Below are 16,357 nucleotides of genomic sequence, written 5' to 3'. Positions count from 1 at the left end.
TCCCACAATGGACCTAACTAGGTTAGCATTACTTGATTAAATGCCCCCTACCAACAAATCAGCTATGGGGAAGGGCACAAGATTCCACCCATTATATGGCCATGGCACTGAGGCGATAAGTGGGCAGGTTGGTGGGCCTGGCTTCATGGTCGTGAGAATCCACAATTTTGATGTGGAGTTCAGAGGAGTATTCCTGCTTTTATTCTTACTATGTTCTTATTGGACAGATTTTTAATTAGTAATGGAATGAAGGGACATGGAAAAAGGGCAGGACAGTGGAGTTGAGGCCAAGAGGAGATCAGCCATGATCTTATTGAATGGCGGAGCGGGCTCGAGGAGCTGAATTGCCTACTCCTTCTCCTCGTTCTTATGTTCTTACATTTTCCTCACATGTCCCCACATAAATGTTTCTACACTTGCCTTTTTGGGACCTTTCTGCTTTATCACCCAGTGTAACTGCTCAAAATATGCATGGAATGCTGTGCTTTGTGTTGATCATTACAAGTGGACTATGCCTGCAATTACTGATATGTGACATCATCAAATGTTCAGTGGCGTGAGTGCGAATTGGCTGCTCATGCATTTCTCTGACTGTCAGTGCCATATGACATATCATGACCAAGCCTGCCAATAGCAAAGCTATCATCTTGGTCTTGATGAATAGAGGTATTGAATACAAAAGCAGGGAAGTTATGTTGAAGCTTTATAAAGCTCTGGTTAAGGCACAAATAGAGTGTTGCATCCTGTTCTGGTCACCATACTTCAGGAAGGATGTGAGTATCCTTGAGAGGCTGCTGAGGAGATTTACCAGAATGGCTCAAGGGATGAAGGAATTTAGCTACAATGTTAGTTTGGAGAAATTGGAGGCGCGATCCTCCAGCCACACTGCGCTGGAAAAGCAGCTCGCCGTGGCACAGCGTGGCGTTGAAAGCCGGGAAACCCTACTCCTAGGATCTATCAGGCTCGCAACAAGTTAATGGGCCCGGGTGGGGCGAGTGGGAGAGAGTTTGTGTGTCTGTGTCTGTGGGAATGAGGGAAAGAATGTGTGTGTGTGTGTGTATATATGAGGGTGGGGGCGGGTGGGCGTGGGCGCAAGGTGGGTATGGAGGCGAGAGAGAGTACAGGTGTGACAAGGAGTGGGAGAGGTGTGTCTGCCTTCCTCCCAGTCTCAGTGTTCTGGTGCTTAAGGGCATAACAGTTGAAGGCCAATGTTGGAACGGTTAAAATCAGAGATTCTTAAGAGGCTGAATTTAGAGCACAGAAAACTCCAAGGGTTGTGGGGCCTGTGGAGGTTAAGGAGATATGGAGGGGTGAGGCGGTGGAGAAATTTAAAACTGGAGCTGATGTAGGTCAGCAACCAGAGAGTTGATGTGTGATTGGGACGGTGCACATTAGGGAATGGACAGCAGAATTTTGGATGACAACAAGTTTACAGAAGGTAGAACATGGGAGGCAGGACAGGAATGTGTTGAAATAATCACAATCCTGAGGTAGCAAGGGCAGAGACGAAGGTTTGAGCAACAGATAAGTCGGAGGGGCAAGGTCTGGCCATGTTATGGAGGTGTGTAAAGGTGCACTTTCACAGACTTCATTAATTAACACAAAAGGTACTTTTTAATAAGATTGTACAGCAGCGTCGTGGCTGTAACCAGCTCCCAAAATGTCTCTGCCAAGAAGACTCGCTCACCATGAGGTGATTAGTCAGCCGGACTAGATGGCCCTTACTCTGCTGTGCTGTCCTTAATAGGACAACCACCACAAGGTAATAATATGTGAACGTAGTGCTGGCATTGATATGTAATTGGAAGCTCATCGTGAGATCAAATATGAGTTTAAAGAAGTTTTGAATGGTCTTATTCAGTCTCAAGTACTTGACAGAACGAGGGTTAGAGCGATGGCTAGAGAACAGAGTTTGTCTGCAATGGTTGCTATGTTTGTTTTTTCCATTGAAAATGGCAATGAGCTAACCGGCAGAACCAAAAAGTAAATTTGTTTTCTCTATCAAGCCATCCACTATCATGTGCATGTCTGTCAGTAAATCAGGTTTTCTATCATTCACCGCTGGCTGAATGAACTCTCCATTATAATGATAAAATGACCTATTAGCTGTTTGAAAACTGTGAAGGTGCATGATTATAAGTATGATATGACTGACTAGTTGTTCTCATACTCCTCAGCTAATAATGTTCTACTAAATCAATAGCAGAAAGTTTGCAGCAGTCATTGTAATTGATAACTGTTGAAATCCCCCAAGTAGATTAAGAAGGAAATTAGGTAAAAGCTCCATTTTTAGAGGTTGAGACTGACCTGACTATTTTCAGGTTGAAGTGGAGTAGGGGATAGAACAAACAATCAGTGCCAAATGGATGAAACACGCTGGTGAGCAGAACAGGTATGAACAATGTGTATTACTAATCTTGATCGCTGCAGCAAAAAAGATAAATATCGTTAAAACAGGTGACAATGTGTCGTACAATGCAATTCTTTTTGCAGGAAGTTCTTCTTTATCTCCTGCAGCATTTAATCATGGTACTCAGATCCTCTAAAGTCACTGATTAAAGCTAAAATATCTTCCTGGGATGCTTTGTTTGTTAATTTCTGGTCAATTTGATACAAAACTTAGACACATGTGGGATTGTGGAACTTTTCACTTTGAAGTGAATACATTTTTATCACAGATCAAAGCTGGTTCATTTCAGGCCAATGCTGGGGAAAGCCAATGTGGGATGTTTTGATTTGTTTAAATGCACTTATGTTACAGCAATGGAAAAAAAACCTGCTAAACCCTCTCATTCCTCATTATACATTGGACATGAGGTTAACCCAATTTAAATTTAATATCAAGCATCATGATCTCCCATTTACAAAAAATTTTGGTAATGTAAAATTGTGTTCATACGCATGACTCACCCATGCCCTTCAACCTCAGGGAAGAGCACACAGGCAGATTAAATGTTTTAGGATTTACTTGACCTATGGATCAAAATCAGTGCCAATTTAGGTACCTCTGTATATGTTAAATATGATGTGGAGATGCCGGCGTTGGACTGGGGTGAGCACAGTACGAAGTCTTACAACACCAGGTTAAAAAGTCCTGGTGTTCAATCGAAACAAACCTGTTGGACTTTAACCTGGTGTTGTAAGACTTCGTACTATGTTAAATATAGTTAACAGTGTACAAAAATTTGTAGCTAACAGTGTACAAAAATGGGCAGCACGGTGGCTCAGTGGGTTAGCCCTGCTGCCTTACGGCGCCAAGGTCCCAGGTTTGATCCTGGCTCTGGGTCAGTGTCTGTGTGGAGTTTGCACATTTTCACCGCCACAACCCAAAAATGTGCAGGCTAGGTGGATTGGCCATGCTAAATTGCCCCTTAATTGGAAAAAACGAAATGGGTACTCTAAATTTATATGAATAAAAACAGTGTACAAAAATCAGCCAGTTGTTCGAGAGAGGGATGAAGTCACTGGTGAGGGAACATTTTTGTGCAGGGAACTGAAGACAGTGGTTTCTGTCTTCACAATAGTAAGCTGGAAAAAAAGTTTGTTTATCCAGAACTGGATGTCAGACAAGCAGTCTGAGAATTTAGAGACAGCCGTGGGATCAGGAGATGTTGTGGTGAGGTAATGCTGGGCTTGTTCGCATACAGGTGGAAACCGATATTGTGTTTTCAGATTATGTCACAGAGGGGGCAGCATGTGAATGAGAGTATAGGAGGATAGATACCTGCAGGGCACCAGAGATAACTGTGTTCAAATGGCATGATAAGCCACTGTGGGCAATTCTCTTGTTATGTTTAGATTAGATAGAATGGAATCTGGTTAGTGCTGCCCCATTCAGCTGGGCAATGCTTGAGAGGTGTTGGAGGAGGATAGTATGATCAACCATGTCAAAGGCTGCAGACAGATTAAGGAAGACGAGGAGGGACTGTGCCTTCAGTGGCGCATTCATTTGTGACTTTGATGAGAATTGGTTTGGCACTATGGCAGGACAGAAACCTGATTGGAGAGGTTCAAAGAAGGAGCTCAGTGAAAGAAGGGCACAGATTTTGGAAACAACAACAAAATAACTTTGAGGAGGAAAAGCTGGTTGGAGCTGGGATGCCGGTTTTCAAACAAGGAAGAGTCAAGGGCTCTTTTCTGAGGAGAGTGACGGTAGAGCTGACGGAGAGAGTGACAGAACGTGAAGAGAAAGAACTATTAATAGTGTTAGCTAATGTGGAAATAAAAACGAAAAGATGTGTGGTCAATAGTTTAGTGGGAATTAGGTCAGGAGAGGAGGGGGGTCTCATTGACAATATCAGCTTGGGTGATAGGAGAGAAACTAGAGAAAGATGCATATTTGGAGCGAGAGCAGGTGAGAGGCTCAGAGGAAGTTGTCTCAGTGGGGTAGCGTAAGAGAAGGAAGTTGTTGATCAGATAGTCTCAATTTCTGTTGAAAATACATCTACAAGCTCCAGGAAAGAGAGAGTTTTAAAATAGATTTTTAAAATATTGTTTTATAGGATGCAAAATGAAAGTATATCCTTTTTGGAAGAAGAAAAATAATGAAATCAAACTAACTGATTGAAACACGAAGTTAAAAATAACCTAAAAAGCTGTGATGGGTGAGAAAAATCAAAAAGTAATGAAGAATGGAAATCGTGCAATAATCAAATGGGGATATCTAAAATAAGTAAGGTAGCAAAAGGTTAGTTCGGTTTAGCATGAAAAATTATCAAAGATTTTGTTTTTCTCTGCGCAAATTGATACGATAATAACTAGACAAGTTCCTTTAAGGTATATGTTTAATGACCACACTTCAAAAATACTTAATTAGCTGTAACAACTTTTGAAAGTCCTGAGGCAATGAGAGCTGCTATATAAACGAAAGTCTTCATTAGATACGGAGCATGAAAAAATGGCTAATTTATTCAATGAAATATATAGATAAATCTTCAAGGCTGAAGATTGTATGTATATCCCAGTCCAGTCAAGTTGGCTAGGGAAGCACAAAATGTAGACCTCAGCAAAGATATGCTGCAGTGAAATCTGAATGCCCAGAGAATATGCAGTAAACCGTGAGTCAATCAATTAGAAAATAGCCAGGACTTCTGTTAATTGGGTTCACTTGCTTCAGGTAATCTGATCATCGACTACAATGTTGATGGAAGAGGTGTGGAAAACCCCAGGAAATATGCAGGCAAATGTGGGCAGCACGGTAGCACAGTTGACGATACAGTAGCACAGTGATGAGCACAGTTACTTCACAGCGTCAGGGTTCCAGGTTCAATTCTCGACTTGGGTCGGTGCAGACTAGATGGGCCAAATGGCCTCCTTCTGCACTGTAAATTCTATGATTCTATGATTATGTCAGTTTCCTGGGGTTTCCACGTATATCCCATGGAAATTGCAGCAGATGATCAGTACAATGCTCATGGACACGTTAGGCACTTCCAGATACACTCAGGATTTTGGCTGACCATCATATTTCAGATTTCTTGGATGGACTAAACCTGTCTCCCTACATCCCAGGTATCTTGGGAAATTTACGGTATTGCCAGGAAATGAATCGTGAAATCCCCATAATGTTGCGAATGCTATGGATTTTATTACATGGTCTCATATAACCCTGTTGGCAGGTGAAGTTTACTTTCAGTCTGGGCATTAAATTGGTAGTTCCCTGTGAAGCACCCCACCTGATTTCCCTTTCTACTCACGTCAGTGGAAAAGACATTTTGAGCAGGGTCTATGTCCTGTCTACAACTGTTAAGTTTGTTGCCTATGCCCAAAATGAAAATGATTTGTTCGGTGCCTCTACTCTCTCCCTGGTAGCCCCAACCTTTCTTTGGAATATGACAAAATAACACTCTCTCCATGACACTTTGACTTACTTAACTGTCAGAGAAATGTATTAGGTAGTGATCAAATAAGCGAATAGGACTAAGAATGCTACATATATATATCTTCACAGTTGTTAAGTTTATTAAGTTCCTTCTGAACTAGTTCCCTGGATATCTCAGGAAATTTGTTCGGTGGTAACTATTAAATTGTGGCCCAAGTAATATTTTTATTCATGGTCCTTTTCTTTATCTTACATTAAAAGCGCTCTCTGCCATTCTGTTTTCAAAAGCTACGGATTCTCATATTTGAAAAGGCTAGGTTGATAAATATTTTCAAAAACAAAAAGATGTTCAAATACAAACACATTTAAATAATTGGCAAATTCAAAATCTGGCAGCTGATCAAACATACATTTAAACAAATCCCAACAGATGTTGGATTTCAATGTTGTTCTCGTTCCCTTGCATCTGGCTTTGAATAACTAATTGTTGCAAATTAGGTTGGGTATGGCTTCAGACAGAAGCTGGCATTTAACACTGTACTTGCTGCAACAGAATTAACAAACTTAGACTATGGTGGAAAAAGAACTTGGATAAAACGCTTCAGCTGTGCCAAGATCCATATTAGTAATATCTACACCTGGAGATGAGAATCGCAAATGTAATATCCATATATAAAACTTAAGTGAGATATATAGCACAATATACACTCATCATTTAAGCACTGGCTATGGGAAACAGTCAAAAAGGTTCTTACTTCAAAGTTTGTCTAATCAATTTAGAAGGCACAAGGGATAGTTGGCAATAGGTCAATTCTCGAGGACTTAATTAAATTCCTTCAGTAACACAAGGGAGTGGATCTGGGCCATCCAGTTGATGTCATTTTACTTAGGTTTTCTCAGGAATTTAAAAGACACATCTGAGGATTTTACAGAAGATAAAGCAGATGGATTCAATAATATTTCATCTTGTTGTATTGATATTTTAGCTTGGTAAGAGAAAGCAGAAGATGATAAAGTACATAGTAGATGTTCTAGGTAATTGAAAGAAGTTGGTCTGAGTTTCTTTTGGGTTCCAGCTATTTACTCTATTTGGAATGCTGTGGAGGGTGCTGATATTTGCTTGTTAAAATCTTTTAAAATTCTGTTGCATGACAATGGATTTGGCAGTTCCTCAACCATCTTATTAAAGACACCCAAAGTGATAGAAGAAACAGAACATAAACATTTTTTTTAAAATCAGAAAAAACTATGGACTTCCTCATTTTACTTAACCTTATCATCTTCTAGTCGTTCCAATAATTTTCCCCCACACATATACCAATTAATTCTTGCTGGCCTTCAGACTCACCCAACCTCACTAACCAGCCTGTCCTGCATATTTAAATCCTAACTTGAGCAAAATATGCAAGAAGTTGTTTCCACTCTTAGTTATGGCATTTGTGCCTATACAAGTACATAACATGTGAACAGAATATTCTCACCAATGGCCTGGGCTTCATTGCAATGGCAACATTGGCAACAAACACCAAGGGCAGGATTTTCCATTTGGGATCAGGATCTTGACATCAACATTAAAAGCAGGTCCCATCGCCGGAGAAGTGACCTGCCAGTGGGTTTTGCAGGATTAATCAATTAGTAGCCAGCAGGCATGCTACTCACCCAATGAACGGCATGTGGGCTCCCACAGTCAATAAGGAGGCCATCCAGCACAGGAGTTGCAGCCTGTATTGCAGGTAAGGGAGAGTGAGATGGTGCCTTCATCTTGAGGTGCCCTCTCAGCACTTTAAAATCATCCTCGAATCCCTACAGTGCAGAAGGAGGCCATTTGGCCCATCGGGTCTGCACTGACTCTTCGAATGAGTACTTTGACCGTTTACGAGTGTCCATCCCATCCTAACTGTGCAATCCCATAACCTAACCTGCACATCCCTGGACACTAAGGGGCAATTTATCACGGCCAATCCACCTAACTGGCACATCTTTTGGACTGTGGGAGGAAACCAGAGCACCCGGAGGAAACCCACACAGAGACGGGGCAAACGTACAAACTCCACGCAGTCACCCAAGGCCGGAATTGATCCCGGGTCCCAATCAAACACTAAAGAGAAGGAAGGGCTTCACCACTGAGGACCCTCTCGCGCACAAGTGTCTGGATGAGCGGAGGACAGCTGAGCACAGCCTCCATAATGTTCCCGGCAGAGGTCTAGGTCCAGAGTTCCTGATCTGACCAGGAGTGAGGGTGCAGAACGAGGTTTGCCAGCACAACAGGCTCGCTGGATGGCACTTTGAGAGAAGGTGAGACAGTCATAGTAAGGGTTGGGGAGGTCTGGGGGATTTGAGGATCCCAGGATGGAAGACCTGTTTGTCGGTCTCTCTCCTTCTCCAATTCCTTCCAGGTAAAAATGTGTTTGCTGGTGTGCAAAAGTTACTCTCGCTGCGCTAGTGGCAGCTGAGGAGGGCAGATGTCGAAGACAGCAGCAATGCCAACGCAGGCTGGATGCGACACCACACGTGCAGCGGGCCGCCACACACCCTGAAGATCCGGCTGCCCATAAGGCTGAGGAGGGACCCAGAATGGGAGGCCAATGATGTGTCAGGATGTAGAGGAGTCGTTTGTCCTTCCATGAGGTGAAGGACATCATATGCCGCAGAAGTCTTGCACCTCAGCAGGAAGGCAGTGCAGCATCTGTGCCACGTCCTTGTGTGTATGGGCCTGTATTGGCACTGTCAGCTGGTCCCTATACTGAGGAGGACACCCATTCCTGGTGGCGGTGAAGGTCACTGCAGAACTAAACGTCTATGCCACCAGAGTTCAAGCAGGGACCTGTGTGGATTATCATCAGCCCATAGGTGAACATGGGAGCAGAAGAATCCTCTATATGTGTGGGCATTAGATTATATCACCTTCGAGCTGGATGAGGCTCACCATGATCCTAGGCTGTAGGTTCACCACCATCGCCAGGATGCCCCTAGTCCAGGGAGCCATTGATGGAACATCATCCAGTGTGATGGGTCTGTGTTGGTACTGTCAGCTGGTCCCTATACTAGGCAGGAGAGTATTGGCCACTCGCTGTGAGGAAAGCTCTGGTGGTCCTCAGTTTCTGCGAAAGTCTGAATCCTGTCTTTCTACTGACAGCGCGCTCACACCCGTCCTCATGACAGAGTCTGAATCGGGGGCTTCTGATCTTGGACTATTATACCAGCAGTGTGTGTGTGAGTGTGAGTGTGTGTGTATGTGTGGGGGGGTGGAGGGGTGTGGGGAACAGGGGACCAGGCCTGCTGTGAAGAATGAAGTGGCAGACACTTCACATGTATGAGGTGTGAAATGTTTAAATGGTGAACATTTTATTATGGCAAGTTTCTATTCCCCCAGCTATGGACAGTGACCCACGCAGTGCTCCTCACTCTTCATCTTCGGTGGTCTACTGCTCTCTAGGTATGTCCAAGAATGCACAACAGAGGTGGTGTCAGCCTGCTGCTTTCCGTGCCCTGTGGCCTGTTTTTGACCTTGGCAGACGTCCTCTGGAGGGCCTGGAGCCGGAGGTGTCACAGGCATCTCTCTGCCACCCTGTTCTGCCCACTGCCTTTGAGATGTACTGGTGTTAAGAGGGGAGATTCAGAAGGACTAGAGGCCGCCATAGTCTCCTTGGTGGAAGGCCCCGGGTTGGGCTCCAGCACTTCCTCCTCCTTCAGGGTGACCGTAGGGCCCTGGATGACTCCATGGGATGGAGGTGCAGCTGGAGTGAGCTGCAGAAGCCTCTGAGTCACCTGGCACTCCCAGTTCTCGAAGCTCCCCATTGTCTGCACCATGGTGTCAACGCCCTCAGCGATGTTCCTCAGTGACTTGGCCATGCTCTGGAATGCCTCGGCAATGTCCAATTGTGCCTGGGACAGTCCTTCATCGACTGGGACAGGATGTTGAGGTCCTTGGCTATGGTAATCACAGACTGAGCCATGCCTTGGACACCACCACTCAAGGCGCGAACATCGTGCTCCAGGTATTCATTGCGGTCATAACTCTAGCAGTGTTGGCCTGGGTGCCACGCATTGTCGGCAATATCTCCTGCACCTGAAGTTATTGAGACTCCTGCAATCGGACTTGTGGTTGCTGGGATGTTGCTGACACTCCCTCCGGAATCTTGCGGTTCTGTCTGATCATCTGAATCAGCTCTGGGAGAACCTTGTCCAAGACTCGACATCCGGTTGGGGCCCAGCGGACTCCTGGGATCCAGCAAACCTCCGACTGCTGTCTCCCTTGGATGTTCCTTCCTCATCCTGATGTGCATCAGCAACTGTGTGGTCCTCACCAGATAGTGCCCCAGAAACCTGTCCATAATGTCGCCCACCGAGGTGTGTGTCTCTGCGCTGGTGGAGTTGGCGGTTGATAGCTGTGATGCATTGCCGGTGTCCTCCTCAGAGCTCTCCTTTGAGGTGCTCTCTTGGGTGACGATGGGTGGGGGGCGGTGGCAGTGACTCTGGATGGGCCAGCCTCATCAGATGGTGATCCTGTGAGTGATGAATGGATAAGTGGTCAGTGAAAGGGAAGGATAATTTCATGGGACATCAACAACTCACTTGAGACAGATCATCTGGATGAAGGGACAGCGAATCCTCACCCCATTGAGCAAGCTGACCTCGTTGTCAGTGCCTGCTATCTCCTCAGGCAACCCCGTGATCTCCAGGGCCCGTTCCTCATAAATGGTGAGGACTTGGATTGCTTGCATCCCGCCCTCTTCGCCCTTTCCCTCTTATTATGGGCTACCCTTTCCTGCAGGGAAAAGAGAGGGCATTGTGAGCCACATGTTGCTGGATCAGGGGTTTATAGCAGGTGGTATGTGTGGGCAAGCCATCTGAACATGAAGGGATTGTGCTGGTGAGTGCCAGGGAGTCCTGAGGAACAAGCTTGAAGATCAGATGTTGGGAGAATGCAAGGTGTCAGTCAGTGGATTTTGGAGTTGGGGGGGGGGGGGGGGGGGGGTCTTTGGGAATTTGAGGGGTGGCAGGCGGATGTCAGGAGAGAGATGGTAATTTTCCCTTGCAGCTTGTTGGAAGTCATTGGTTTTCTCCCGGCAATGGACGACAGTCCTCCTTGTCATGCTGCCCGAACTGACAGCCGCTGCCACTGCCTCCCACATGGCATTGCTCACCCTGCTGCTGGTCCTCCGACGCTCTCAGGGGAATAGGTTGCCCTGCCACTCATCAACTGCATTGCAACTCCTGGCCACGCCTCCCCAAACTGTGGTGTAATGCTATCCTCGTGTCTTCATTGGGAGTGCTAAAGGAGTGTTTTTAAAAGTGGCTCCTCCTTGTTAGCTGAGGTGCAAGTCGGACAAATCAGATGGTGAGTGAGTGAGGCATGGTCGGATTCACATGGGCAATCATTTTTGGGGCTCAGTTCGGGTGAATACATGTCACGATCTCTCCAACATGGTCAATGAGAAACACTCCACCAAGCTCGCTCAAAATTACACTTTGAAACGTTTTGGGAGAATCGCGCCCACAAATGTCAGGTCCAGTTAGAAAACCAGCATGTTTCTCCAAATTTTCTTGAAAGGGGGCGTGTCTTGTGCTGCCATTAAGGGCGGGATGGGACCTAAGATGAGGGGTGACTTGATAGAGGTTTATAAAATGATCAGGGGAATAGATAGAGTAGACAGTCAGAGACTTTTCCCCCGGGTGGAACAAACAATTACAAGGGGAGATAAATTTAAGGCGAATGGTGGAAGATATAGGGGGGATGTCAGAGGTAGGTTCCTTACCCAGAGTGTAGTGGGGGCATGGAATGCACTGCCTGTGGAAGTAGCTGAGTCGGAAATATTAGGGACCTTCAAGCGGCTATTGGATGGGTACATGGATTACGGTAGAATGATGGGGGAGTAGATTAATTTGTTCTTAATCTAGGACAAAAGTTCGGCATAACATTGTGGGCCGAAGGGCTGTTCTGTGCTGTATATTCTATATAAGCACGCTGGCATCCTCGGCTTCACAGAAGAGTGTCCCGTTCTTAAAATGAAGATAAAGGCTCCTCTCCTCCCCACCAATGGTATTAGGACCCCGCCCTCCCCCTGATCAATGATTGCTGGCATCAAACCCCCACCCCCCCCACCCTTGCCCCCGCCATCAAGGATTACAGATATCAAGGCCCTCCCAATGGGTCTCCCAGTAGGTCCTGCCCCCGGCACTGCCAGGGTCCCAGTCACTATGTACCCAATCACCCGGGGCTGCAAGGGCGGCCACACCCCCAGCGGGCCCTAGATGTGTATTCGAGGAAGCTTTCAAGTGAGCCACAGAACTTACTCATAATGGAGAGTGAAAATATCCCATTAGAAAAAAAACTGATTTCAGCCAGGTCCCAAGTGTGCAATGGAGGAATTTCTTGAGAGTTAATGGGGTGTGAAATTCAATCTAAACAAACAATGATTATAGGCCCAAGTAGGCAGCAACTGTCTAAACCACAGAGGCCATAACATTGAATGGGGCGTGAAATTGAATGTCAACAAGCAAGTACAAAAGGATAAAAGCAGGCATACTGCAACAGTGAAACCACAGAAACTATTAAAACTTTAAGGGGAGTGAAATGCTTCTGAAAGAGATAAGTTGCTAAATGGTGCTTTGAGAGGATTTTAGGGCATGCAGGCTGCGGCAGTGTTGTGTGCTGATATGGGATGTTAAACATGAAAGAAAGCAGGATTCAAGGCTTCACAGACCCAACGTTACCGCCATCCCAGTGAAGAACCCCAACTTGAAACCCACCAGCCCAATTCAATTCCCCAACCCCCAGCTCCTTTGAAGGACTCCCCTCCACCACCACCCCCCTCCACCACTGCCCCCACACTCTGGCAGCAGCTTCTTTGCCCATGGAAACCCTGGAGTTAAGTGTACAGATGGTACTCGTACACTGAGAGTACCAGGAGGCCACTGAATTCTATTTTAGTCTCACTAATAAGATCAAAATAAATGCAACCATGGATCTGATCAGGTTCTCACCCTTTCTGAGTGAGATACTGATCACGCCAGCTGGAACGGGCCAGGAAACTCACGACCTGATTAACACCCAGCGCAAATCTCGTTTCGGGCCTCTCACTGAATTCACCGGCCCAGCGGTATTTGGGCCTGGGGATAATGGGCCGGTGAATCGCCCCCTATGTGTTATATTTAGCAGGGCTACTGTAGAAGGTCACAGGAGGGGATTGTCATAATATCCACTCATGTGTATAATGAGATGCAGACAGGCAGTGATTGACACACAGGATAACCAATGAGCACACACGACACATAACAACCAATCACCAGACAAGACACCACCACTATAAAGCACACAGGGCATTAAGACTCCCACTCTCTCTACAGGACACAGCTACTGAGATAGTAAGAGTGCACAAGCCAGTGAGCACTATCACCATGAGGTAGAGAGTTAGTCTGGTCAAGCTAGTAGGAGATTATCAGTTAGATTGATAGAGTGTCAACTCACAGCAGGCTATGTACAGCAATCAGGAAGTTCAATAAAACAGTGTTGGACCATCTCCTGTGTCAGAAGCCTGTTTCTAGTTTCACTGCATCCAGTTGCAGTCAACGTTGAACCAACTTACTTAACACATCAGGGATATCCTAGTAATTATGCCACAATGCTTAGGCCACAGACCATTGAGGACTGTACCACAAATTGAATGAAAGTTGTTCTCTCCTTCAATGACATCTTGCTTTTCACACTTCACACTCTTGTCTCCGCAAGGCCATTCTCTTCCTTTCACTTTTTCATCTCCACTTCATCTTTCCAGCTTGACTTCCACACTTGCATTTCCACCTCACCCTGTGGCTTAATTGGTATCACACCTGCCTCTGAAAGGTTCTGGGTTCAAGTCCCATTCCAGGATTTAAACACAGCAATCAAGGCTAACACTTCAGTGCTGAATGGAAGGAAATATTGCTCTACTGGAGGTGCCAATTTTGACATGAGACATTTAATTGAGGTCCCCATGCTTGTTCAGGTGGATGTGAAATATCCTATAGAACTATTTTGAAGAAGAGCGGAAGATTTATCCCTGGTGTCCAAGCAAATGCTTGTCCCTCAATCTACATTACCAAAAAGCAGATTGAAACAGCATGTGATAATGACCCGACAATCATTTTAAAATGTTGGTGGAATACAAATGTTAGTCTGTGATGTAAACAGAACGAAAATCAGAAATCTTTCTCTGACCCTATTAATTTCTTTCTCTCTCCTGCTTTTCTGACTGATCCTCCTCTTATTTCCTTTTTTGACTTACATTTTTCTGTTTTCTATAACACTCGGCGAGTGGTTCCGTTGGAGGTGGCAATAGAGGAGTGAATAGGAACAGCAGTATAAGGCCAGTGTAGTTGCACAGTGGAGAGTTGGCCACTGTACGTCATGTATGGCAGGCATTGATGCTGAGGGGCGAGAAGGGAATGTGAGAGTTTCTTGGGAGGCCGTTTGAGGGTCGGCGTATGGCCATCCTCAGTTTTGTGACCCTAAATCAATTGGCTGTTTCCAGATGTTCAATTTATGCTCACACCTGCAGTAGAATTACCCATAAGACAGATCAGATGAGTTGAGCATTAGGAAAAGTGCTCATCTCTGAAAAATGCACTGGTAGGAACAACTGATCTTCCAGCAGGTTGTGGGAATTTAAAACCAATACAGCCAGCACAATTGACTTTTATCAGCAGGAGGACATTGAATTAACATCCACTCCTTGCTACTTTCCTCCTTCAGTTGAGACCTACAAAACTATGGATTCTTGACCACTGTCTCTTCCTAGCATTGCCATGATTCCTGCCAGTTAATCAGCTGTGCCCATTTTGGACCAAAACAGCAGAGCTCTGTGGCTTGGAAAGTGGCTTCGATTTAGCTCTGTGGCTGTGAGTTAGACTCCTAAAAGCAAAGAATCTAACAAATTCTCCTTTGAGATCTGCAGTGTTTTTGGTCCGTAAAATATTATTGGAGATGCCTGGAACATTTACAGCCCTAATTGATGTGCTGGCATTTGAGACCCCTTAAATCAATGAGCTTAATAATTATAACAAACACATGTGGGATCAGGGCGTTTATAACACAAACACAAAATCCTACAGATGCTGGAAACCGGAAATGAAAAGCCAAAATGCTGGAAATACGGAGTTAACAGCAGTAATTTTCTGCCAGTCCACACTGGCAGAACCTTCCAGTCCAGCCGAGGTGCACCCCTGCCACGGGTTTCCCGGCAGCGAGGAGGACATTCAAGGAGAAACCCCATTGACAACGGCAGGACCAGAAGATCCCGGCACCGGTGAATGGCAGGCCACCTCGAAACATGCGGTGGGTTGCACAGAAAATCGGGTTCAACGTTTCACAGACCAGAAACTTTGACTCTATTCCTCCAGCTGCTGCCTGACCTGAGGATTCCTGAATTTTCTCTTCTTATTTCAGTGCAAATATAATATTAAGTGTGCCATGAATAACACATATAAGAAACCTAATGAATTTAACATTAAGGAATGATTGAAGGTGGCTGAAAATCCTAAATCAGTCAGAGTCTTAGTGCATCAATCAAGGATTAATTCAAGAAACAATTAACTTGCAAATCACAGTGTGCAAATAGATGGTAATCAATAGAAATTGGTGGGAATTGAAATCCATTGAACCGCCTCTGCTCTACTTCCCCATAGGCATGAATCTACAGCAAAAAACTAATTTGTGAGGTTAACAGTCAGAGACCAATTATTGTAAATAGATGTTTCCTGGTGTAGCCTTTTATCTTTCAGATTTTTTGGTGGGAAATGGGTAGTTTTACTGCTGTGAAATGCCATAGTTTACCTCAAAATACTCGAAGGATACCTTCAACAAACAACTGTTTCAAAAATGAAACACTGAAATCGTGAAATTGTTTATGTTCTGTAATAGGTATAGGTATGTGTTTCCAATGGACTAATATAAACATATTCCAAAATCAAAATGTGCAGCAATAATCCTTGTTCAATCTGAACTAAAAACTCACCCACTAGCAAAGTGCACCGACTGTGAATTAAATATGAATCATTTCATTCCTCTTAGTAAATTGGATAGTTTAAAGATCTCTAGTTTTTATTGTCTTCTTGGTCTGCATTATTATGATAAGATCGATGGTTTGAATAGTCCAATGTTAAATGTACAGTATGTATCCAATGGTGCTGACACAGAAATATAAATGAGATTATTCCGAAATAAGTACCTATTTGAAGTGGAATATCCAATAGATGTAATGACATTTTTGTATGTTTTTTATTGCTCATGTTTAAATTCATATTAACTTGCAGTTAAGAAGGCATTTTCAAAAGACCAAAGGCTATGAGCACACACAGGGTACTGCCATTTCCTATTCGTACTGAAACGTTACTTTGAATACTGGTGCATGGGAAACCATAGCCGAGCTGTTTCATGCTGACCAGTGAAATGTTTTTTTTGCTGCAAAAAAAACAATGAACAAGCAGTGTAGAGAAATGCATTCTAAATCTTTAAATGATTTAGTGGAAATAGATGGTGGATTGGGTCAGAAGGTT

This window comes from Scyliorhinus torazame, chromosome 14 (assembly GCF_047496885.1).
Source record: "Scyliorhinus torazame isolate Kashiwa2021f chromosome 14, sScyTor2.1, whole genome shotgun sequence".
Taxonomy (NCBI): Eukaryota; Metazoa; Chordata; class Chondrichthyes; order Carcharhiniformes; family Scyliorhinidae; genus Scyliorhinus; species Scyliorhinus torazame.
This window is presented reverse-complemented; position numbering follows the sequence as displayed.